The sequence below is a fragment of the Pseudorca crassidens genome, chromosome 18, assembly GCF_039906515.1.
Source record: "Pseudorca crassidens isolate mPseCra1 chromosome 18, mPseCra1.hap1, whole genome shotgun sequence".
Lineage (NCBI taxonomy): Eukaryota > Metazoa > Chordata > Mammalia > Artiodactyla > Delphinidae > Pseudorca > Pseudorca crassidens.
In genome coordinates this window covers 22383435-22409874 of record NC_090313.1, presented here as the reverse complement: position 1 = coordinate 22409874, position 26440 = coordinate 22383435, and the positions used below count along the sequence as shown (strand labels likewise).

The following is a 26440-nucleotide window of genomic DNA, read 5'->3' as shown; positions in this document are numbered from 1 at the left end:
TCATTAGATGTCATTGGAATACTCTGAAGATTAAGGGCTTGCCTTGAAACTTTATCTAAATCCTTAATCCACTGTAAGCAGAGTCCACTGAATCTTTGTGGACCTTACTATTCTATAATCCCCTGCTACTCTATGCATCTATACACACACACACACACACACACACACACACACACACACACACACAAGTGAATTGCATAAGGCAAACAACAAATTTTTCAAATACTTGACTTGATTATTATTTTTTGTTCTAGGTAATCCAAGTTTTAATAGTCAAAATGCAGATTTTTTAAAATACAAGAGGAAATCTAAAACTTTTAAAATAAGTTACCATATTCTTGTAAAACTGCATATAGAAATATACAATGATGTGTGTGTGCATGCTCATACAAGCTCATACAAGTAATAATTGGTTAGAAGATATATGGAGACTGTCTCATTCAAAATGAAAAAGAATTATCAAATTTTACAAGCATGCACGCACTCACTTCTCAAACTCTGGGATATAGATTATTTTATTTTAATTGACCTTATTTTACCATTATGCAAGAAAAATACTATACTCATTCCAGGGAAAATAAAACTAGGATCAGTAGAAATAGTCTATTTAAAATAGTTTCCTTCATATAGTAACATCATAATAACTTAAAAACTTTCTACAAAATATTTTAAAAATAAATTCTAAAGAGTCCTATGTTGCTTTTGTTTTCCTAAAAAAAAGCCAAAAGTATAATCTTTTTCTGAACTATATTTATGTGATTGCTTAATTAATATAGTTAAAATGTAGATGAACTACTCACTAGAATACATTTACATTGATTTCACAATTTTTTTGGAAGAAAAGTTACTTACAATCCTATAAGCTACTCTTTGTTTGTTTTTCTCCTTGTGCTCGTTGTCACAAAAGCCAGGGGTCATTTTATTATTCTATACTGCTTTTTTTTTTTATTAATTCCTCACCAGCAACTTCTATAAACCTGGCCCCTCAGGTACATTATAAACCTATCATGTGTTTAATTACATCTAGATCACAAAAACATACAGCCATTCTTTTCCCATTGCTATTATTTCTAGATGAGTTAGAGTGGTATCTTCAAGATTTCTTAACCCAAATCATGTTAAACATTGTAAAACAAGCTCTTAATCTTTACTTCACGTTCAACTTTATAATCTCTAAAACAAAAAGCCTTTGAGGCATTCTTGTTAGGCTGTTTGTCCTCTTAGAAGAAAACCTTTAAAAAAAAGAGGAAGTTATAGATACCATTAAAAAGGTAGAAAACAAAATTGAAGTGTGAATAAAGTTCAGCTTCACTTTATCTTGCATATCGCTTTTTATAACCTCCAGCAATTTAGGATATCCATAATGTGTAGTATATTTGCATAGATAAAAGGGATGGATACATTCCGCATTAAGATTGTTTCCTCAAAGGACTGCTAAACCTTTTTAGATTTTTGGCAGAATAATAAAGTCAAGTATTACGATCAACTTTCAGTACACTTTTTAATTTTTTCAGTCTAATGTCTTTCCTTTTGCTTTTGAACTTTCAGTAAAAGCAACCAAGAGGCTATAAGAAGTTGCATCATAGGCAATGAAGAATATATGTGTTGGCTAAGCAACAAAATAGTTGCTTTCTTTTACTGGCTATTTATTTGCAAAATAGTAAGTGGATTTTTCCTTCTAAACGCAAGTATAAAATACAAAAAATGTCTTTAACACCCTAAGTACCCAATAGTATCTACAACCCTCTATTTTAAACCTGAGTTTCAGAGAGATGTGCTTCAGATGAAATACTGCAGTCCTCACTGTCTTTAAAAAAAAACAGCAACATCACTGCACTGACATTTTCTTTTACAGTGACACTAGAATTACTAATACCACTATAGGGCTGTCTGAAACTGCTCACTTCAAAGCTGGTAATGTCCCTTTTTCATTTTATATCCTTTACAGACTGTCTTCACTTTAGAGGTTAGTAATTCATTTCCATTGAAATGTTCATTGGAATAATTCAGTAGTATTTTCAGGATCTGAGACACTGAGAGTAACATAAGAGAACTTGCTGGAAACTTTTGTTTTATTTTAGACTTTTACTAGAAAAAATTTTTTTTAAAATCTCTTTTTTGTACTAAGTATGGAGAAATCTATAGTAAATAAAATATATGCAAATGAGTATTATGGAAAACAGTATATGTGCGTATTTTAAATGATTATAATAAATGAGTCACATCTTACCTCTAGTAAATTTATAATATTCTGATATTTTCTTATAGAAAGATTGGTCAATAAAAGAGGAAAAAATACAACTTGAAATTGAAAACACACAGATCTGACATATGACATATATTTTTACAGTTCATGCTGTGGCTATCTAAACTGACCTTAAATCTAGAATATTATGATCTGACTTGAAAAGTACTTGAAAGAGAATATGATTCAAATAAGTTACGTTTATTCAGAATTGAAATAATCTAAAAATTCTTGCTATGATGGAGGACAGTGTACAAAGATATTTCTCAACATTTTTTGCCCAAGCCATTCCTTCTATTATTGGGCAACTATTTGTCACTTGTGATTAGGCTATAGGATAAAATAATCATCAGATGAATTTCCTGTTTTCTCTGATTTCATAGTACAATGAAGACATTTTTTTTGAGCCTCCATTAAAGTACAAGAAACATATCCAATTTGTAGATTAGTAAGAAAAGGATCAACTCTTGTACTTAGAAGTGTATAGTACATTGGTTGTGCAGTCCAATAACACATTTACGATTTTGGGTCATTTTGAAAGAACATAAATTATGCTATTCATAAATACCTTAATGCAACATTGTTGTTTGAAACATAAGGTAAAGTTTATAATAGTGCAACCACTTTACATATAGGCCCTTCAAATCTTAATTTCCAAGAAAACCAGATGCAACAAATTGATGCATGTTTGCTCATTCTGAAGACAGAATTATTCCAGTATTCAGGAAAAAGCAACTATCAATCAAACAAACAAATCTTTGTATTAATTCAACAAGACTCAGCTGAGCAGATATCTAAATGCATTAGCATAGCATGTCTGTGAAAGAATAGAAATATTAATAGATTAGCTGTGTTTCTCTCATCCACATTTCTAATTCCTCACCTTTAGGGGATTTACTTATAAATACTATGTTGCCTGACATTGACTCATGACCACCAATTAGTCCCATTACAATATTCTACCTCTCACTGACTTTTCTTATTATACCTGTTTTTCTAAATTTCCTTTCCTTCAGTGTAATTTAAATTTTCTGAGTCTATTTTTCATAGAACTTGACTATCTTCTAGGAATCAAGAAATTATATAATGCTAAGGGGAGTATATAATGTTAATGAGTTTATATATTATTCTACCATACATCTCTGTCATTTTCTTATTAAAAATTTATTGCATTATCTGCATGAAATAAAGTGCAGAGTGTTTGGTTTAATGAGTTTTGGCAACTGTATACATCTGCGTGTACACCTATTACTGGGTGTATTAGTCAGAATTTCCAGATAAACAGAACAAATGGGAGATAGATGATAGACAAATAGATAGATAGATAGATAGTTGATAGATAGATAGATGATAGATGTATATAGACAGAGACAGAGATATAGAAATAGATATATAGGAAGAGATTTATCATGAGTGATTTGCATATGTGATTATGGAGGCTAGGAAGTCCCACAGTCTGCCAACTGCAAGCTGGAGACCCAGGAAAGCCAGTGCTGTAGCTCTTATTCCAAATCTAAAGGACTGAGAACCAGAATGGCCAACGGTGTCAGTACCTGTCTGAATCCTAAGGCTCCAGAACCAGGGCGACAGAACCTTGATGTCCAAGGGCAGGAAAAGACGGGTGTCCTAGCTCAAGCAGAGAGCAAATTTTCCCTTCCTCCACCTTTTTGTTCTCTTCAGGCCCTCAATGTATTGGATGAAGCCCACTTGCATTGGTGAAGAAAATTTCCTTTACTCAGCCTACCGATTCAAATGCTGATCTGTTCTGGAAACACTCCCAAAGACACACTCAGAAATAATATTTTACTAGTTATCTGGTTATCCCTTAACCTAGTCAAGTTGACACATAAAATGAACCATCATAGGGGCAATGTTTGTATTTATCCTGCTTGAGTTTCCTGAGCTTCTTAAATTTGTAGTGGGTGTCTTTCATCCATTTTGAAGGCTCTCAGCTGTTATGTCTTTATTTCTTCTGCCGCATTTTCACTCTCTTTTTCTTTTTTGGCAAGCTGGTTGTGCACTAGGCCATATCATGTTCTACCATAGATCTCCAATTCTTTCTTTTTCTTTTTTAGCCTTTTTTTAAAAACTGTTTTTCAGTACAGACTTTTTTTGTTATTATTAATTCAAGTTCATTTTTTCCACTGTTCAGTACATTAATTTTTAGAATTCATCAGTGACTTCTTTATTTATGATGTATTTTAATTTAACATTTTTTTCCATTTTATTCTTTTTATTGGTTTCTTTGTCTCTGATAATTTCCCCGTAACATAATACACATTGCTCACAATTTTAAGTATGTACTTGGGCATTTTTATTATAATTACTTTAGAGCCACTTTCAGAAAACATCAGTAGCAGGGAAATCTAGTTTCTGCTTCTGCTGATAGTTTCTTTTATGACCATGTGTCATATGTTCTTATTTATTCCTGTGTATTGTGATACTAGTGTAATATTGTTAATCTATTAAAATGACATACCCTTTCTTGAGCCAGACTGAGTGGGGAGCTGAATCAATCTGATCAGTAGATGAGTAAGATCTGGATTTTTTGAATGTTTAATTTGATTCAGTTTACTAATAGGTTCAATTTTTTTTTTTTTTTTTTTTGCGGTACACGGGCCTCTCACTGTTGTGGCCTCTCCCGTTGCGGAGCACAGGCTCCGGACGCGCAGGCTCAGCGGCCATGGCTCACGGGCCCAGCCACTCCACGGCATGTGGGATCTTCCCGGACCGGGGCACGAACCTGCATCCCCTGCATCGGCAGGCGGACTCTCAACCACTGCGCCACCAGGAAAGCCCAGGTTCAAATATTTTTAACCATAAGGTCAGACCTTTTCCTTCTTTGGGAGATATGAGGAAAGATGAGATTCTATAGATCTTTTTGTGCTTTACAGCTGAGGCTCGATTTTTGGCACTGTAATTCTCTTTATGCTCTATACCCTACTGTCAGCTTTCTGTTCAATGTGAAATTCTTCTTTCTCTTTAGTCTTGACTATCCTTTCTGTGCCTAGAGAGATCTTTTTGAAGGATTTGTGTAAGAGGGGTTTCTCTCAGAATTTTGTCATCTCCCTCTTACCTCCATCTACAGTAGATTTTCCTATTTTCAATGCTCTATCAATAATGAGAAGAGCCATAGGTCTCTACTCTCTTATTAAATGTGGATCACTTTCCATAAAGTATTTCACTTATTATTATTATTTTTTTTTTTTTGCATATTAGTTCTCTGATGATTTCAGGGAAGCTAGGATATTTAAGCAGGTCTGGCTTGTTGGGCTGTTTATGTGAAAGCTACAATCTGTTGCAACTATCTAGAACACAAAAGAAACAGAGGTCTCTCTCTCTCTCACACACACATATGCACTTTTGTTGTTTTGCTGATAACAAATAATTAATTTATTAGCAAGACTTTCCATTCATTTATCAACAAGATGCTTTGTAGACCTATGGCTAAGAGACGATGTTAATATGCAGCCACTTACTCCTTTCTAGGACTGGTAAATAACCTAGTCGGAACATCTTCAAAAAAGGAAATTCCATGTTATTTTAGGTAAAGTTATTCAATGTTGAACCATCACTGCAGTCTGGGCATTTCCTCTTGTGTGATCTTTATTCTGTTATTTAAGGTGTTTTAATTTATACTTAAATTTTTCCATGTTCTTAAATATGATTATTAGGTTTATCTTAAGAATATGCTCTTTAGAATAGCTTTCTCAAGTGATTTGCTAATATCTTTAGGTGTTCTTTGTAAAGAATTATTAATTTTTTGTCCATCTCATTTTAACTATAATAGAGTTTGCCATGATTTTACTGCAACCTATTTCTTGCTTGGTCTCCAACAAGAAAAGGAAACAGGAGAAGAATAAGTGAGCTGTCATGGTTCTCAAAAATCTTATATTAAGCCTCACTATCATTTATTTTTTATCATTTTAATCTTTAAGAAAACAAATATTAACATGTTTTAAATACCCATCAAGGGTCAAATCTAGAATCCATTAGCAAACATAACAGATATGAACATGTGCATGTATGAGAGTGACTGTAAAAATACAGCCCAATTTTCCCCCAACCCTTCAGTTGGTCTCACGAGCTTCCCTTTTCTGAAGTTGCCAGAATGACCCCAAATTTTCTTTTATTTGTTTATAAAAAATGTTAGATCCATTTTAGTCATCATCCTTCATCCTATTATATTCTCATAGTAACTCTTCATTAAGAAAAACATTTGGAACTGGTTGGCTTTAGTTTGGAAAATCCTAGATTTGCTATTGTTTTCCTTGACATGGTTTAAATAGAACTTTGTTTTACACTCTGCAACATGCTGAGGAAGAGTCTATAAAGTACTGAAATATTCATGTTTGTGATCCATTGTAGTCATTCCCTAGTGCCTTCTGGGTTTTGCAAGAATGAAACAAAGAGGAGTTATATAAGTATCAGCAGTATCGCGGCCTTTCAAAATAAACTTTACAAATGAAGTGTTTGCGAACAGTTTGTGTTTGTCAGAGATAAACTACTGAAACTAAGCAAACTTGGTAATTTATTAGAGTTTGCAGAACACATAGACAAAGAGCAGGTTATTATTTTAATAGTTGTACCTAGGTAACTCAGATAAATATTGAGATACAATGCTTGGGAAAATTATTTCTACTTGTAAAATTAGAGAAACATAAATGATTGTACATATTCAAGGACCATATTGTAACACAATAAAAATTAACATGAAAATTATGACATTTGGATTTTATTATCTCCTTTTAATTACTATGCATGATAATAAAGTTATTAGGTCTATAGTCATTAAATATATTTTATGTCAAAGAGATTAATAAAACAGTGTCAAGTTGGGGTGTGATGTCACAAAGACAGCAAAATAAGAGGACCCCAGCCTCCATTCCCCCATGGTTATCAATTACTAGGCAACTATTCATGAACAAAAATTGCTTTGGGAGAGCTCATGAGTCTATGTAATAGACTTCGACAGGATAGTGGAAAAAGAAAACACTAAGAATAATCACACACAAAAAGAAGGAAGAACAGCCTCATTTTTCCTGCATTACCCCACCCCCAGCAATACCAAAAGGGAACTCACCAGCTAGAATAGTTCCCCTCCCTGGGAAAGGGAGAGTGAGATGAGAGACCAGCTTCTCCAACCTTTCAGAGCACCCTCAAAGGACCTGCTTTGGTCTCAGCCCTCCCAGAGACCAGCAAAGCTGAGACAAGTAGAGGCACCTAGGAACAAGGAAGAAGAGCAGCCGCCTTATAACAGGAGGAACTGTGGTTTCCAGTAAGCTACTCTGCAGAGGACCGCAGCAGCTATTGCCACGGAAGAAATCAAGGACCACCACAGCTGCCTCGGACTCCTTGCAGATTTCATCAGTTTTTACCCCACAGGTATTTGTGTTGGCAGATGCCAGCCATCTGGGTCCCCAGCCCTGCTTTGTTTTCTCCGCCCTCACTAGAGCCTGGGATCCACGTGGCAGCCAACCCTGGCCTCAGTGGCTGCGTGAGTGCAAGATGCTAGCCTGGACCCCTGCAGTTATCCCTCACTACCAGGGAAACGCTTGAGATTAGCCCTTCCAGTTGTGCACTTGCACGCTGCTGACCTGACCTCATTGGCCTCTACTGCCATGTGTGTGACCTTAGTGAGATCCTGCCGCCACAAAAGTGCCCACCAATAGCCAATGCCTCCATAGCTGCTTGTGGGCCCAGATTCAGCCCTATCTCTAGTCCCTGGGTTGCACCATTGAGCTCAACTAGCTAGGGACCCTCCTGGCAAGGGCTGAGGCCAACAGCAGGCACACTGGTGGCTGCGGGGTGCCTGCTGTAGGTATATATTACCACAGATGCTGGGTCTCCCCACAGGCCCAGGACAGTGGAGGCTGGTATCTGGAATCAGGCCAGGTGTGAGCAGATGCACAACTGGAGGGGCTAATTGCAGGTGGGCATGGTGGTGCAGGTCAGTGATGGGAGACGGGGCTGGGTCTGGGTCCACAAGCAGCTGAGCATGCCCAGCCTGTTGGTGCACACATCTGTGGCTGCAGGGTCTCCCTGCAAGCTGTACACATGGCCGTGGAGACAAGGCATGTATATATATTTTACTATCGTATCCTTGTAGCTCAAACTACAACCTGGCACAGAATAGACAGAATAATTGTTAAAAATTAATAATCAAACATTTAGATGTATTATTTTTGTTTTACAGAAAAAAAATTAAAATCCCATCCAAGCTAAAAAAGGATGAGATGTAAAGCACAAATTTAGAATTTACCGTTCTCTTATTCCTGTTTTGAAAATAATGTAAGAAAACCATAAATGAAGTCCTTTACTTAACAATGAATCATCTTTTAAATTTGCTGTTAGTATAATTCAGTAAACTGGTAATGTAGCAGAGATAATTTCTTCTAATATGTAAGAAGCTAAATTTTCAAATAACTTAAATGATCAATCCTTCTCTAAACAATTTAATAACACAAGAATATGACATAAAACATCCAACCTCCTTTAAGAGTAGATCTGATTGCATTTTCAGAAATTACAAAAATTTGCTTCAATGCCTGAGTACCTTTAACATATGTGCTTTGTTTGGAAGCTAAGTTAATTTAATAATAACATTTAAGAGTGTAGTATTAGAGAAACATGCAATCTTGTTTTCTCTGATGTATCCACAAAATAACTGCCTTAGATACTAACCTAAATGATTCCTCAATAAACTTTATGTATTTAAGTACATCCCTGCAAAACGCTCAGATTTCTCCACTTAAATATTTCCAGAGCACCAGGCCAGCAAAGACTATCAGCATCTGGAGACAGCATTTTCAGACAGATTGGTACAAGATGAAATTAGTAGGAGATGAAAAAAGGAGAAGGATTTAAACTTGGGACTCAGGATGGTTAAATGACTTACCAATGACACCAGGAAATGAAAATCATCAGATTTGAGGCTTATGTTCTTTGTACTACATGATGAAGGAAGACTTGTACATAAATTCCTTTTTTTTCTCCCAAAGAATGAAATCTCCTTACTAAACTCTAAAAAATATCTCAGCCACGCCATCTCTGGGATAAATAGTAGAACAAAATCATTATGCACATGTGTGTGTGTGTGTGTAGTATGTGTTTAAATATGTGTGCCTGTGTGTTGTGGTAAGTGTTTAGATGTGTTGATTCCAAAATAAATCATTTCTACTTGTATGTAGTGGCACTAGTAGTACCTGTGGTACCTTGTAGGATTGTTGTCCTGGACTCTTTACTCCCTCCGGCAAGGTAACTTTGCTGTGCCCTCCCTCTCTGGGCAGAGTATATTCACTCTGCCACATTGATGATGGTACTTACCAAGTGACTTGTATCCATCACCTATATGTGATACAGTGAGAGACACCTTGAGTAGAAGAGAAATACACATTCATTATTTCCTTTCTTTTCCTTCCCACCATCTCTTCCCTCTGTTCTTCACTTTTCATTTAATACCAAACATTACTTAACTTTTTCCCCATAACTGCACTCTTCTAGCATCTGGGAAGGACAAATGATTTATTCTAACCCTTTAGGGACTTACCATAGATGAGGAGATGGGGTTACTGGTTGTGAAGAGAGAGAAGGAAAAGTTCCTAACTAATGCATTACATTACAGTGTAGGACACAGAGATTTAGTCAAAGTTCAAGAGGACCATTCAAAAAGAAACCATTACTTTCACTTTGTGAAGTAAAGAAGATCTTGAAGGTGATGAAAGTTTGCACATTCATTACAATTTCTGTAACAGTAGTATCTAAAATGCGTATATAACATATTTTATTTATTCTTCAAATATTTATTCATTTTAAATACACATTCCCTACCAGATATTGCTAGTGAACCTACAACAATAAAACAGGAAATTGAAAATCAGATCACTTAAATTTTCATTTGGTCCATTGTACTAGTCTCATTTGTCCTCTCCTCATATAAGACTGTCTATGAATATTTTCATGGTTGTTAATTCTATTATCCTTGAAGGTAACTTTAGAGTATGAAGGGTAAATTAATTGCTTTTAATGTTTATAAGGATGACAGTAGGGTATTCAGCTTGTGTCACTAACAGTTTTCTTGATTCAGCAACTACTTTAAAATAGTTTTCTAATATACTAGAGTGTTATAATTAACTGACAATTTATGCTTTCTAATCTGTAAAGACTAAGCAGAGATTAATAGTTGATATTTATCTACAAAATTACTAAATGAAAATAATGAGACATGCAGATAGATAATTTTTCTAAAGGAATTAAATATTTTATCAGCTTGTTTAAATATTTTATCAGCTTAAGTTTTATCAGAAGTTGACTGATTCTGTTGAGAAGCTCACCTGGTCATTTTAGAAACATGCTAATTCTACTCTTCTCCCTCTGAAGGGCAGAAGGTACTACCTAATGAATTTTCAGGAGTCAGGTCTCGGCTTCAGACCTTGCATTGTAAATCTTAAGACACGGACTGGAGCATCAAGCACAGTCACTCAAGTTTGGTGCAAGAGTGTTATTTGTACTTTTTAGCATTTCTTTGTTATGGTTCTTGAGGTAATTGTGAATATTTTACATTAAATTTTTAGGAAAAAAGATTGTCATCATGTTTCCTTAGTTTTATATTTAATCTCTGACAATTCTGTATAATTTTATTACTAAACATTGACAAGTAAATTTTCAGTAGGCTAAGGCATTTTACTCTGGACATTTTTAAAATTTAATTTTCTCTTGCTGATCAATTGTCTTTTCTCTAGCAGACTGCCCTTGAAATTATAAATCTGAACTTAATAAAATGAATTGCCTTTTGAATAGAATTAGTTTTTTAAGTGAGCAAAAGATACATTTATATGTTCTTCCCTTCACCTTTACTCTGTTCAATCTACTTCAGAGTCTGTTTGCTATATTGCTAAAGTTTATTCCAAATGCATCTACCATCTCATATTAGCATCTACCAATATAACCCAAACTTCCTAAACTTTGATGGATGCTTCCATTTGTTCTTCCTGTTTCCATTTCTGAGTTCCTAAAATATCAGTACTATTCTCCAAGCAGCCAAGGTTATCTTTCAAAAAAAAAAAAATACTCTCATTATCATAACCCTTCCTTGCACAAAATCCCCCAATACTTTTCCTTTGCAATGAGAATAAAAAGCAAACATTTTTTCATGGCCTACAAGACTATCTGGTTCTTGCCTATTTCTCTGCTACCTTATACTACATTCCTTCTTCATCTCTACACCATATACATAGTAACTTCTCCTTCCTCTTTTAATGTTTCAAGTTTATTTCTTTAAAGAGACATCCTCTGACATCCCTGACTACAGTAACTGCCTCATAATTCTGCTTAGCTCACTGTCTTCATGAAATGTATCAACATTTATTTTATCTGGTTAATTTATTTACTAGTTTTAAAATTATATCTCCTCAATAGAAAGGGACCTTTTCTGTATTGTGACGTGCTAAAATCCCAGTAAGTAAGACAATTCATGATATATGTTAGTCATTTAAATCACTTTTAAAGTCAATTTGTGGGATGAAAAGTGTATTAAATAATACAGTGCTACTTGCAATATATGTTGTTTTGTATGGCATCTGTAGAAATTGAAGCTTATTTTCTTAATATTATAAGACTCCCCCACCCCACCCCTCAAATAGCCTATGCCCTGACATAATCATCTCCCCTTGAGTGTGGGCAGGAACTGAGTTTATGACAGGACATGACATCCAGAGTTAGGTTATGCCCTATGACAATGGTGAAGGGATTTTCCAGATGTAATTAAGAAACCTAATCAGAAAAAAAAAAAAAGAAACCTAATCGGTTGAATTTTAGTTAATAAAAAGAGCAGACTTTCCTGTTGAACCTGACCTAATAAGATGTATCCTTAAGGGAGGCTGGAAGCAGTAACAGAAGCCCTTTTGGCCTTGTTGGTGATAAATGATTCAAGGACACAGATTCACTCCATCTTGTTATTTCAACATAAACAAGGACATTGTCCTTTTACACATGTTCAGATTGTACTCATGATAACAGGAAGGCACCGGTTGAAGTTAGAGACTCTCTTTTTATTTGAAGATGACACAGAGGAGCAAAGAATAGAAAGTATTATCTAATCTAGTATCTTTGTAGATCCAATTAATAAGCTTTACATAGAATAATAAAGTTGATTTCATATGAAGTTTTATTCCCTCAGCCATGTATCACTATAAATAGCTGTGAATACAGAATATTCATTTTGTAAAGAGTAAAGTCACATTATTTTATGAGATGAACATTTGAGATGAATAATGCATTTTGGTAGAACAATTTTATTACATTAAAATGTTCTGTTTAGGTATTTGAATTAAAGTATCTAATTATAAAGTACTGTGTATTCCACTTTATATTAAATTTAATATCATTTTTTTCTAGACAGTGAGAAACCAAGGCTGTTAAATGTCAGTTATATTCCTTAGAATTTTTGCTTCACTTTTAATTTGTCATTTTTCAGATTTTATACAGAGCAGAAATCTTGTATAACCTTAGAAACTTTGAACAGTTACCTAATTAAGGTTCTTCAAACATGCTTTATAATTTTACAACCAAGCTTTCACTTCAGGAATGTTTAAGTGTTCATTCTTCTTACAAGTTATAGCCCAGAGAGTAAGACCATTATGCTTACACACAAAATATGTGATTTCCGATATAAGAGAAACTTGTTCAGTTTTTCTCTTTGTTGAAGTAATCTTCCTGATCCATGAAAGTAAGGATAAAATAGTATAAAATTTGTGTTTTGGTCTTTTAAATTCTAATTTTTTTCCCTTAATATGTGGTTTTTGTTTTGTTTTGTTTTGGTAGACTGAGTCTGTACGAACTGCCATTTCAATCAAGTAAATTAACATTGGATTGTAATAACACAATGTATTTTTTCAGTTGAAAATGTATTAGAAAATAGTCTAGACCAAAAAGCTGGAAATGGGAGTCAAAGTAAGTTCTCCTTTAAGTACTACCTAAAAAAAATTAACCTTTCCCTGGATTTTCCAAAGTTTTGTTTTACAGTAACTTAGGAAAATCATGAGTATTTGAGACAATCCATTCTATTTATCTTGTATTTACACTTTAAGAATGTAATTTCTAATTAAACAAACATTAAGAATAGTGTTCCAAAATGTTCCATGAATTTAACAGTGTTTAACTTGCCTCTGATCCCACCATTATTCACTTAAGAATGGTCGTTTGATGGACTTGTCAGGTCACTGAAAGTGCATCTCTTACTAACCCACTGAACTGAGATTTAAACATAAAATATAAAGTATATATCTATATATTATATAAGTGTATGTAATATATATATATATATATGATTGCCTCTTACTCAAGAGAATACTAGAGCTTATATTACAAACCTTATTTTTGTAATAGTTTTGGTCTTTTTGAGATTATTATAAGGGGAGATTATTTTCAGAACATCTCACAATATAAATAAGCTTTTTAACTCTTCTATTGGATTATAGTTATCACAAAAGAGTTATAAGGTTCAGCATTATTTTTCTCATCATTAAGTTACCTTGTAGAACATTAAACTCAAAAGAATATTAGAGTTTCCCACAGTTTTAGACTAAGTAGGAGGTAGAATTTTAATTGAATCTCAGATTTTCTGTTACCAATTTCTGTTTGAATAATTAGACTGATATAACTGCTGCTCTACAAACAGGAAGACAGAAACCTCTTGTAGGAAACAGAGGAACATAGGCAATATATCTTGCAAAACGTTTGTGGGTAAGGTTTGCAAAACAAGGTTTGGGGTGAGAAGAATAACTAAAATATTCTGTTTACGATACAAGGACAGAGGATGCAGATTATTCATAAGGAATGCTAGCTTCAGAAACTTTTCATTTCGAATCTATTAAAAATCAGTTGCTCAGGAAGAGAATTTTTTAAAATATGTGGTTTGTGCTTGGGATAATCAATTTCTCATACTCTGTAACAATAGCTGCATTGCATTCATTTAGAATAAAGTTTATTCCTTAAACTTGTCTCTTCATCTTCTGGCTATAATTCTTTCCAGAGGGCACTCCTGCAGACTGTTCAAATAGTACACAATCTTCTCCACCACACCTTCTATCTATGAATCTAAAACTGGGAGGCAATCCTCTGTGTTCCTCATTGCTGTTTTTTAAATGAAGTTCCATTCCTCTTTTCTAGAAATCTCCATCTTTTAATCACACATCTTCAGACACCCCCAGATCTCTCATTGGAATTCTCTGCTGACAACCATAGTGTACCTCATCTTAAAAACTTTATTTCCTACTCATTTCCATTGTCTCCAACACAACTCATTTTAGAATTGCTGGTGATTTTAGCATCTACTAATTGACCCTCACAACAGCTGGCCCTCTCAGTTTCTTGACCTCTCATTACTGATGTAGTTGTTGCTTTGCAGCCTCCTCCTAGCTTCTGGGTATAACCTGAAACTGAGTTCCCCAGTACGGGGAGGGCAGGAAAAGACTGAAGAAAAAGGCAAACCACTCCAGATTAGTAGGTGGCAGGTTTAATAAGCAAGGGAATTTACTAAAGAGGCTTGTCCTCAGTGACTGCAAGAGAAGCAGATTCCATACCCTGCCCCCAGAATCTTAAAAAAGTTTATATAGAGGCCTTAAATGAGTTCAGTCATGTACCTAGTCCAGGTAGCTTCAATACAACATTTCTATTCAAGGCTGTCTCCCTGGGGCAGTTTCTGGGAGCAGGAAAGACAAGTGGACTGCACATTCCAAGGATGGGCTTGGTGAGGGTGGGGAAATTCCATTTACCTGGTTCTGACTTGTGGTCAAGCCTTTTTGAAGGCCTCCTCCAACTGTGGTCTACCACCTACCTCAACCTTGCACTCCTGAAACCGAATCCTTACAAATAATGATATCACCTCAACAGTTTCAACTTTATGTATCTTACTCTCCACCTATAATCCCCTACATTTAGGGTTCATTCCCCCTATGACCCTGAAAATTCTCATACCCCGCCTGAACTAGTATGCTATAGATCCTACCACTTTTACCTCACCACTTGGATATATCCACTTTCCTAATTTCCCAGTTAAATTTTTGCACTGACTTACCATTTGCCTACATCTCCAACCGACTTAAATCACTCTATCCCTTATTATAATTATTTTGCATTATCATGTCTAGCTAATTAGCTCTTCATCATAGTGCCTCTCAATAGCGTCTTTTCCTGGGTAGTTGAGTAAAGCCGGAGGAAAAACAGGCTGACTGATCTCATTCTATATTTGTATCACTAACTTTAGCAGTAGAGTTCTTATGGTGACTAGCAATCATATTTTTCTCTCCTTATCTACTCACTATTAACTCTGTCTATGATTTTTTTCAAGGCTTCTTCTCTCTCTCTTCCAGTAACTTTCCTCTATTCTCACTCTTGGATGATGGTATTGACATTCTAAATTGGGCTTAAAATATCATAAAATTTACCATCTTCACCATTTTTCAGTGTACAGTTCAGAAGTGTTAAATATATTTACATTGTTGTAAAACAGATCTCCAGAACCTTTGACTTTGACATTATTCAGAAAGAGAAATAATTAGAAGTGAACACCCACCAGTGCCTCGGTGCAGACCAGCACATTTTTCAACATGCCTGCATTGACCACATGCTTAATTTGGTCACTCTGCATGAGATACCCAAACTCATGAAAAAGCTAACACTTTCACAAGTGTAGTATGCCTATCCCCACTATCTTATTCAAGAGCATTAGAGCAGCGCTTTTCTTCTCTTGCTTCCTCTCTACTTGACCATGCCCATCAATAGACATGCTTTCTGCCATCTTAAATACAACTTTCTTAACCATACTTCCCCTCTCCAGCTACTATTTTATTTTTCTTCTCCTATTAAAAGCAAACAAACAGACAAACAAAACCTCCTAGAAGGAATGTATATTATATGCCTCCAATTTGTTTCTTCTCATTCTCTCTTAATGTAATATCAGTAGTTTTTCTTCTACCACTATTCAGAAACCGTTTTTGCAATACCACCTATGTTGCTAAATGTGAAGTTAAATTTTCAGTCTCTACCTCAATTAACTAGGTACTTCAAATTTCCCAGACCACTTAACACTGGATGCCTTGGGGCTCATTCCTGTTATATCACCTCTGAACTTCAGATACATATCTGTCTACTTAGTTGACATTTATTTTAGGATATCCAATAAATATACCATGCATCAGTAGCTCATTCCTTTTTATTGCTAAATAATATTCCATTGTATGATATAGCACAGTTGTCTATCCATTTACCAATTAATTGGAAATTTAGGTTGTTTCTAAATTTTTGGCTGCTTTGAATAATGCTCCTATGAACATCCATGTACAAGACTTTGTGTGAACCTATGTTTTCATTCCTCTTAGGTTTATATCTATAATTGGAATTTCTGGGCTATTTGGTAGTTTTATGTTTGATTCTTTAAGAAACAACCTTTTGCAAAGTGGCTGTACCATTTTACTTTCCTACCAGCAATGGATTTGGGTTCCTATTACTTTATATCCTCACCATCATTTGTTTTTATTTATTATAGCCATTCTGGTAGGTAAAAAATTACATCTTATTATAGTTTTGATTTGCATTTCCCTATTGAATATTATTTTTTCATGTCCTCATTAACAATTTGTATACCTTCATCTGTGAAATATCTCATCATATCTTTTTCCCATTTCTTGATTTCTCATTTTGTGCTGTTTATCTTATTGATGTGTAAGAGACTTTTATTGGATGTGTGTTTACTATTATTGTATCACAGTCTATTTTGTTTGTTCATTTTTCATTTCACCTTCTCAGTGAGACCTTCCCTAGCCATAATATGTACAGTTGCAATCAGCCTACAACTGGCTATCACCATTTGCTTTCTTATTTTTTATTAATATTACATATCATCATCTAACATAATACAGGTTTTATTTATTTAATAATTTTGATGTCTTTGTCTCTTTATTAGAACGTAGTCTATGAAGAAAACATTTTTTAATCTCTCTGTCACTGCTTTGTACTTAACACATTGTAGGCTCTCATTATAATTAATCATTCTAAGAAAAGGATGGTTCAAGAAATTCAAGCAAAATAAATGTCCTTAAAATAACTGTGCATCATTCCTTTTTTTTTTGTATTGTAAAATAATAATACCCTCAGGTTTTTACTGGAGAGATGTGTATTTCCTTCTGAAAGTCTAGCTATTGAGTATTATAACTAACACATATAATATCAAATTATGTTAATAATTGTGATGCATTCATAGAAATATAGAATTTAATGCAATGCATAAGGACATATTGTGTATCTGTAAAATAATTTTGCTGTCCAAATAATTTTATTATGATTTTGTTTTTTAAACTCTTTTCATAAACAGATAAAAATTGATCAGTATTCAGTAATGAACAAAACACCTATAACCTTTTGTCAAGCTTTAGAAAAATTAGTGTTATTGCCTTGTTCTTATCTTACAGCTAGTTCTACAACTAAATCAATCTTGAGTTTGTTTTTAGCTTCCTGCCTACTTAGGTTTAGAACCAATCTATTATGAGCTGTCTGAGGTTCTTTTCTGGATCCTAAAGTAATCTCATCCCTAATGCTTTCATACAGTAACAACTTAATCTTCTTCATAGAGTGGGCAGAATAACCTTACACTTTACTTTTCTAATAAAATGTTTCTTGGCTAAGAATTTCAAGTAGGAGAAGAACTGGGCTATCTCATTCGGGCACACATGAAGTACACACCCAGCTCATTCACAAATTAAACAGTTTTTGAATTGCTGGTTTTATTTAATGTGTATAAAAATCTATATTTTTAAAATCTCTTTTTAACACAAATAAAAAAGAGAGAAATAATTCTCGCTTCCTCTGTGGAGAACTTAAGGAAAGTAAGTAGATTTTTAAAAATTGAATTCTTTCATTTTACAGATGATAAATATGAATAAGTCACTTAAATTTTATATATCAATTCCAGCACTTAAAAAATGGAGATGACAATAATATTTAGCTAACCTATTGGGAACATGAATAATGTATGTTTGGTATATTATATATTCTAAACTATTGAGCAAATACATGTTATGCTTTTTAAAACACCTATTGGAAGATTTTGAAACACATAGTTTACTAAACATTTGTTTTCTCAATTCACAGTTGATATGAAATGATCATAAAGCTACACTGTTTTATGGAGACCATTTAGTTTTCCAATAGTAGTGTCTGGTATATATAATAGAGGAATGAGAGACAGAAAGAGAGAGAAAGACAGAGAGAAAGGGACTCTATTAAGTTACTTGATGATAATCAAAATATTTAAATGAAAGCAATATTTTATAATAAGTTTTTAAATTTATTCTTCTTTATCCTCACATTCTGTTTGGTCTTGGAATATATATTTTTTAAATTAGTGTTCTTAAGTGTCATCATAAAGTGCAAGTTCACTAAATTCCTTATGATACCATGTTACCTTTGTCAAAAATATAGACACACACACACACACAGAGGTATGATAAAATTGAGTTAAGTTTAAAGATTTTAACATAAATTTGGATACAATATTTCAGAATTGTTTCTCTTTATTTAACCAAGTTACAAATATAATTTCTCCAGGTTGACATAGACAGATAAGATTAATAATATAAGATTTGATTCTAGAAAAAAAATCTAAATCTAATTAACCTGAGTATGTGATCTCTTTTCACTTAATTTACATTTTCCTTCATGTAATATATGTGTCCTAAATGCTTGAAACCACCTTATTCACTACAAATTTAACTAAAATACCCTACACATCATAAAGTTGAACTAACATTGTCTTTGAATTAGTGAAAAATAGCGTCATTTTCATAAATTTCTAGGCAAATAACATGCATTTCAGTATGGAAATGCAAATTTATTATCTTACAATTTAGTTTGCTTGCTAATTAACTTAAAATTACTTTTTTTCCCCTATGATACCATAGACATATTTTTGACACTATTTCCCTAGGCCCCTAAATTTATAGTTTGTTATATATTTTGTGGATAATATTTATTGAATAATTGAAATTTCTCAGAATAAGTTAAAGTATGGTGAGAAGATTTTTGATAGTATTTATTCAGAAGTTGAAAAGTCATCCAATTCATTTTCTTGAAACTGAACATTATAGTAAAAACTTTACAAGCAAATGTCTAGTAAAATTAAATCCAGAATTTTTTTCTTTCATTTTTAAAATTTTAGATTTCTTTTTTATTGAGTGACATCTATTTTGTTTTCTTTTTTTCACTGGAGTATAGTTGCTTTACAATATTGTGTTAGTTTATACTGTACAGCAAAATGAATCAGCTATACATATACTTATATCCCCTCTTTTTTGGATTTCCTTCTCATTTAGGTCACCACAGAGCACTGAGTAGAGTTCCCTGTGCTATACAGTAGGTTCTCATTAGTTATTTTTTTTATACATAATATCAGTAGTGTATATATGTTAATCCCAATCTCCCAATTCATCCCAACCTGTCCATCTGCTTCCCCGTTGGTATCCATGTTTGTTCTGTACATCTGTGTCTCTATTTCTGCTTTGTAACTAAGATCGTCTATACCAATTTTTTCAGATTCCACATATATGAGTTAATATACGATATTTGTTTTTCTCTTTCTGACTTACTTCACTCTGTATGACATTTATTGATATAACATTATATAAGTTTCATGTTGTACATTATATGTCTACTTCTGTGTGCCTTACAACGTGCCCGCCACCAAAAATTTAGTTTCCATCCATCATTACAGTTGATCCCCTTCATTCATTTCACCCTCTCCAGCACCTTCAATTCTCTGTTCTCTGTTTCTACATATATTTTAAACCCAGAGAGCAGTTTATAACTGTTCTGAGAAGTATGCTATTATACATTTAAGGGTATTGTTCTGTAAATTGGCATTTTAAAAAGCATAAAATACAATGCTTTTTCTTTAAAGAATTTACATTAGCCCTAAAGAAAATCTTGTTTTGTGAGATTAGCTAATGTGGTTTTCACTCAGTAATACATCCCCCCAATTAAAACTGTTGAACAAGATTTCTTAAACAGTGAAAATGCATAATACCATATAGTCACTGTAATGCTAAAAGTATTTGCACAATTCTCTCATTCTCATGAATGTTTGTCCACTTTTCTAACATATATATTTGATGTGTTTTTCAAAAACATCTATGTCAGAAAACATTTCAAAGTATATTTTAAAATATTTACATACATCATATACCTAGCATAAACAATAAAACCCAAATGTTAATTCTTATAAATCATACTACTAATGAATCACTCAATTTATTCTAATAATTTCTCAAAAATGATAGTTTTTAATATTTTATATTAAGTAAAATACTTTATTATGCTAATAGCATAAAACTATTTTATTACAAAAACATTTTAAAAATAGACTGATTTTTATTCATAGAAAATTTCCAAAATATATAATTCTATTGATAAGATTATGTTAAAAGTAGAAAATGACCTGTTATGAATAGAAAGACACAGGACTAATTTCCATTTGGAAATGACTTGAGATCATCTTTAGAGGGCAGCACCTAACTAGGGAAAGAGGTATTTCAGGTCTAAGCAGGAATTTGAGTACATATTATAATGGCTAAAACTGGCAGTTAAAAGTTGATTGTCCATTAAACTATCACTTATTCACAATTCAAATATAAAAAGAGGCTAAACAACAGCATCTAATAGTAACCTAAATTTGTAATGCAGTTGCAAAATACACTTTATTGAACATCACCAGAGGTTAAAAGCATATATATTTTGTCAATTAACATTGAAGCACATGGAGCAAATTTTCTTTATTCCTAGCATAGTAATACATAGCAACAGTAATTCATGCATTAACAACCATGTTTTATGAAAAAAAGAGAGTAGGAATGTATTTCACATTTAATTTGGATGATAGCAAAAGAATTGAAAAAAAGATACAAATAGTGATGTAAAATGAATGAGGCTCTTCCTATATTACTTTATAGTTTTAATGAGGCTAGAATTTTAAAACATGGGTCAGAAAACTTTTGCTCCATGTTACTTGAATTTAAAAAAAAGAATGATAGTTAAGAATTATACAGTGAAATATTTTAATAATTACTTTATTAAGCATGCTCACATTAATGAAGCAATTGTTCCATCACTCCATGATTGTGTAATGGGAATATCGTATCTGCATATAATCATTATTTCTGGAAATCCTTGATATGATAAAACAGTCTTCTGAACTTTTCTATACCCAATGACAATCCTTTTGTAAAGTTTTCAAACTATAAAAGACAAACTAAGACACTTCAAGAATTGTATAAACTGGACTCTAATAATCTTAGTGCTTAACATTAGAGACTGGGTGTGTTATTACTTATTTATGTATAAATGAATCACTTACACATATAATTAACAAATAATTTACTATCTCACCAGTAGATTATCAAAACTACCATACAGAGCAGACCCTCATCCATTTATCCATTCAACAAATATTTATGGAGCATGTACTCATGCTAAGCATTCCTAGGAGCTGCCCAAGACTTCACAATATAGGCTCCTGTCTCATGAAACATTAAATTACCAGTCTTCTCATTTTACTTTTAGATAGGATGTGTGTGTGTCTCTGTGTGTGTGTGTAGTGACAAATGGGTACAGAGGCAGTTGTTCTGACTGCCCCATCAAGAAAAAACCTTCTTGTTTCTTTAGCACAATGTGATAAATTTTACTCATATAATATTTTAACTAAGGTAGTAGAAAAAGCATTTTCTACAATATTCTGTGCTTATGCTGTTATCTGTAAAACCACTTAAAATAATTTTTATTTTAAAATGTGGCTAAATTTAAAAGATACAAATATGTCTACAGTATTCTAACCCTTAATCATACATTTTAATTGGCTGTAATAGCTTATTAAAAAAATGAAGACATATAATTAGCATAATAATTTTAAGGAAATCTATTAACTCACTTTTACTTTTATCCAGTTCTTTAATTTTAATTTAAAAATATATGGTTTTAAGGGCATTACTTATTAGTAGTTACAGCAACTAGCCTGGTTTAGAGATTTAAAAATCAGACATTATAGACTAATTATTACTGTTGTACAGATCTCTGCATTCAAATGAAGTTCCAGGCATGCATGTAAAACTAAGATGAAGATGAAAGGGAGTTTTATTAAGACATTTATCTCCATGAAAAAGGCAAAATCTTGGCCTTGTCAGTTCTCAAGTTTTTATTAAGTATCTATAAAATACAGATAAGCCTTTATATTGTCAAAATATCAATTTTAATGGAATGCATGGAAGATCCAGGGTGAAGCTTAAATTTGAATAGCATGATATACTATGAAATTACTAAAAAAGAGCAGAGGTGTGCAAGTATATTTTATGCTGACCTTAGATAAATAGCCCCACAAATTATAAAGCAGCTATTTTTTTGACATGAAAGAAACTTCAGTCAGAAAAGAGAATAACATGTTTTGTTTGTTCCTTAATATTAGTCTGCAAAGCCAATGTATTTCTTGTCATATTATTATTATTATTATATTGCTTTACTTACCTTGAATGACTTACCTTGTGATTAACTTTTGAATTATTATTATTTTACATGTTATATTTTAATTCCAAGGTTTTCAAGGACTTTAAATACCATAAAGTTGAAGTCTTATTAAACTTTCTTCAACTTTATGGTATTTAAAGTCCTTGAAAACCTTGGAATTAAAATATAACATGTAAAATAATTTTGACATTTCTTCATTTGGCCTCTGTTATGCTGAACAATATTTGCAGCTGTGTAAACCATATGTTCTCCAGTATCTGTTGAAAGAAAGCTAGTATTTGTAACTTAAACCTGAAATGTTTACAGAAATTTTTGAACATTTCAATAGATGCATGAAGATTTTTATCTTACTTACTTGAAAACTATATTCAACAGAGTTGATTTCCCTCAGAATCTTCCCATGGTTTTGAAATTCTCATAAGCATGCCAACTTTCATTTCATTCACATCTTATGTGGCATCATATTAAACAAATCTTAAGGTCCCCTGATATTACTCTACTTCCTATTTTCTCATTGTCTTCTACTGATGACAAATATTGGCTACAGAAACTGTGGTTGCATAATGTGGTTAGGACGCTGTCCATGGGCCTCTTTATTGTTTAGGCAAAATACGTACATGGGAGGTTTAGACAGTTCCATTATGGGCAGAATGGCTCAATCTTCATATTTGGGCACTTCATTCTCTTCCACAAAGCCCCGCAAGGCAAAAGTTTTTCTAATGTTTTAATTGGCTTACCATATAAAAATTAATTGTATCAACCTGTGAACTGAACTCTCAGCACCATATGTTGCTTTGGAAGATAGTCTCTGATAATTTTATTTATTACCCTCATTAAGTGATCCGATAAACTTCATACAATCATGATCTGTCATTGCAGATAACATTTATTATGAAAGTATACAGACAGAGGGTGTCCTCACATCATTTAAAGAGGCCGTGTTATGTTTCAAATTGATACATAAAACCATGAACTGTGTCACCTGGTGGCTGTCCACTGACCAACAAAATCTGTTCCCAAATTTGTTAATTTCTCCATTGCTGATGCCCTGAAGACTGTTTTTAGTTGCATCCACTTTTTGGCTCGTTTAATTTTATTTGTTCTCATGATTTCAATGATCTTAATTGCCATCCTTAGATCATTGCCTTATTTGCTGGCACCTTTATTTTAAACGGTCCATATCTGAAGCTAGTGCTTTTTCTTTTACTTTACCCTGAAGCACTTCACTAACAGTGTTGCTGAAGCAGAAGCCACTAGGAATGAGCTAATATTCTATAAACTCTAGTGTGATAACAACCAGGGTCATACTCATGTGGTGAGCACCTATTGCTATGGGCTTACTCCAGATCAGGGAAAGTCGGTTTGGCAGACAAGACAAAAGCCCAAGTGGCTCATTGCTGGCAGTATTATCACTGCTTACATACATTCCTGGCCTTCTTTCTTTGGTTTCTATGTTACCACATATGTCTCCTATTCCTGCATGTTTTAACAATATTTTTCATTGCCATCCTCCTTAAACCAATCTTGAAAATTTACAGTTTCTCTAGATTCAACCTTAGTGTCTCTTTATCTAGACAATCCTAACTATCCCATATCTTTAAATTCCATCTGTAATTCTCCAGTTGAAAAATATCAATGCTAAACAGGGAGATCAGCTCGGTGCTTTGTGACCACTTAGAGGGGTGAGATAGGGAGGGTGGGAGGGAGACGCAAGAGGGAGGGAATACGGGGATATATGTGTACGTATAGCTGATTCACTTTGTTAGAGAGCAGAAACTAACACATCATTGTAAAGCACTTATACTCCAATAAAGATGTTAAACAAAAAGAAAAATATCAATGCTAATTCCAGTTATTTTTCTGATTCCAAATCAAGATGGCAACTAACACTTCATAGCTTCTTTTGGTATCTTGAAATCAATTCAGACCCAGTCTAAACTGAAGTTGTTTTTACCCAACTGAGTCCTTACTAAGAGTCCTCTATCTGTGAAAATGGCAGTATTATAACCAGAGACACTTATGCCACCCTTATATCCAGTAAATCACCAATTTCTCTCAACTTTTTCCTTTTATCCATACATGTCTATATATTCCCATTACCACTAGTTCAAGCTTTCATCATATTTTTTCCTACACTATTGTAATAACCCTCAAACTTATTTCAATATATCCATCTTTCTCAATGTCAATCAAGTTTTATAGAGCAGTCAATGTAATATTTTTTGGATAATAAGACAAAATTACCAATTCTCTTCTTTATAATACTCTCCAACAGATTGTTATTCTTAAGATAATTTTTAAAAAATCCTTAATATAGCCTAAAATTTCTGTATTATCTGGCTCTGTCTATTCCTTAGGCATCATATCATTTCATTATAAAATCAGGGATACTCTAGCTGTTTTGAATTCCTGGTAAGCAGCAGACTCCCCCTGGATTCAATGCTTTTGCACTTATTATTTCCTCTACCTTGAATATTGCTCCATTTGTCCTTAACCCTAATACTAACCCTTACTCTTTATGGGTTCAGATTCAAAGTCACTTTGTCACCAATGTTTTCTCTGATAGTTCCTGATACTATAAAAGGTCCATATTGTTTGCTCTTATTTCAAACTGTTTTCCCTCTTTTTGTTACCTATTAAATATCTATAATAATTTTTTTAAATTATTGATTTCATACATCTACCCCCAATATACTTAAATTCTACCAAAAAAGCCAGCCTTATCAGTGTCAGTATATGACAATTTGTCAAGCAATGTTTAGAAAATGAATGAATAACTGGATTATTACTTTTGTAATAACAAGCATTTCTACTTTGATAGAATATTAATGTTACATAAAATTTTTACTCTAAGTTACATCTAGAGTGTTTATTTCTATTTGAAAGAGAATATTTAAATATCGGCAATTAATCATAATAATATTTCTTGTTTGAATTGCTGATGTTATAATGATAGGATGTGATGAGTACCTACATCATCCCAGGTTGAGGGATTCCTAAATTGAAGTTTAAGTGTAGGAATTGGCATTTGGCCTTCAGAGGCTTAGGCTAAAGCTGAATACAGATCATTTGGTCAAATTCTGAGACTGAAGCTGAACATCAGTGTTACAGTCCTTAATAAAAGTTACTACTATGCATTGTTATATAAGTGGAATGTCGATTAGTGTTGATAAGGAAGAATTAACTTTTTATGTTTGTTTGAATGTTTTATGATGTAATGTCAGTGTCATTAAAGTGAAAAAATATTATGCTGAACAAAAAAAGATTCTAGCAGAGTTTTATTAAAAAGGACTGAAATGTAAAAAATTAATGAATGAATTATTTTGTCTATTTCTTACAATTCTATATCAGATCTCAGTGAGGGCAAAATAAAATCATACTTTGGCTGAGATTATTTATACACATTTTTTACTGTAATTTCTACAATAATTTTATATACTACTTTGTATAATTAGGAATGACATGGAGATCACTCATTAGCAAATCCTTATTTTTTTATTCTCATAGTGAAAGTTCAGATGTGAAAATAGATCACAAATTCAATTCGATTTTGAAAAACACAATCAAAGAATCTAGTTGATCTTTGATTTGCTGGGGATCAGTTTCTGTTTCTACTGGTATAAACTCCATGAG

At 33.0% G+C, this 26440-nt stretch overlaps 1 pseudogene; it reads left to right on the top strand.

The window, feature by feature from the left end:
* Positions 1 to 3778: 3778 nt before the first annotated feature.
* Positions 3779 to 26440, top strand: part of LOC137211481 (MOB kinase activator 1A-like) — a 67036-nt pseudogene continuing 44374 nt past the window's right edge.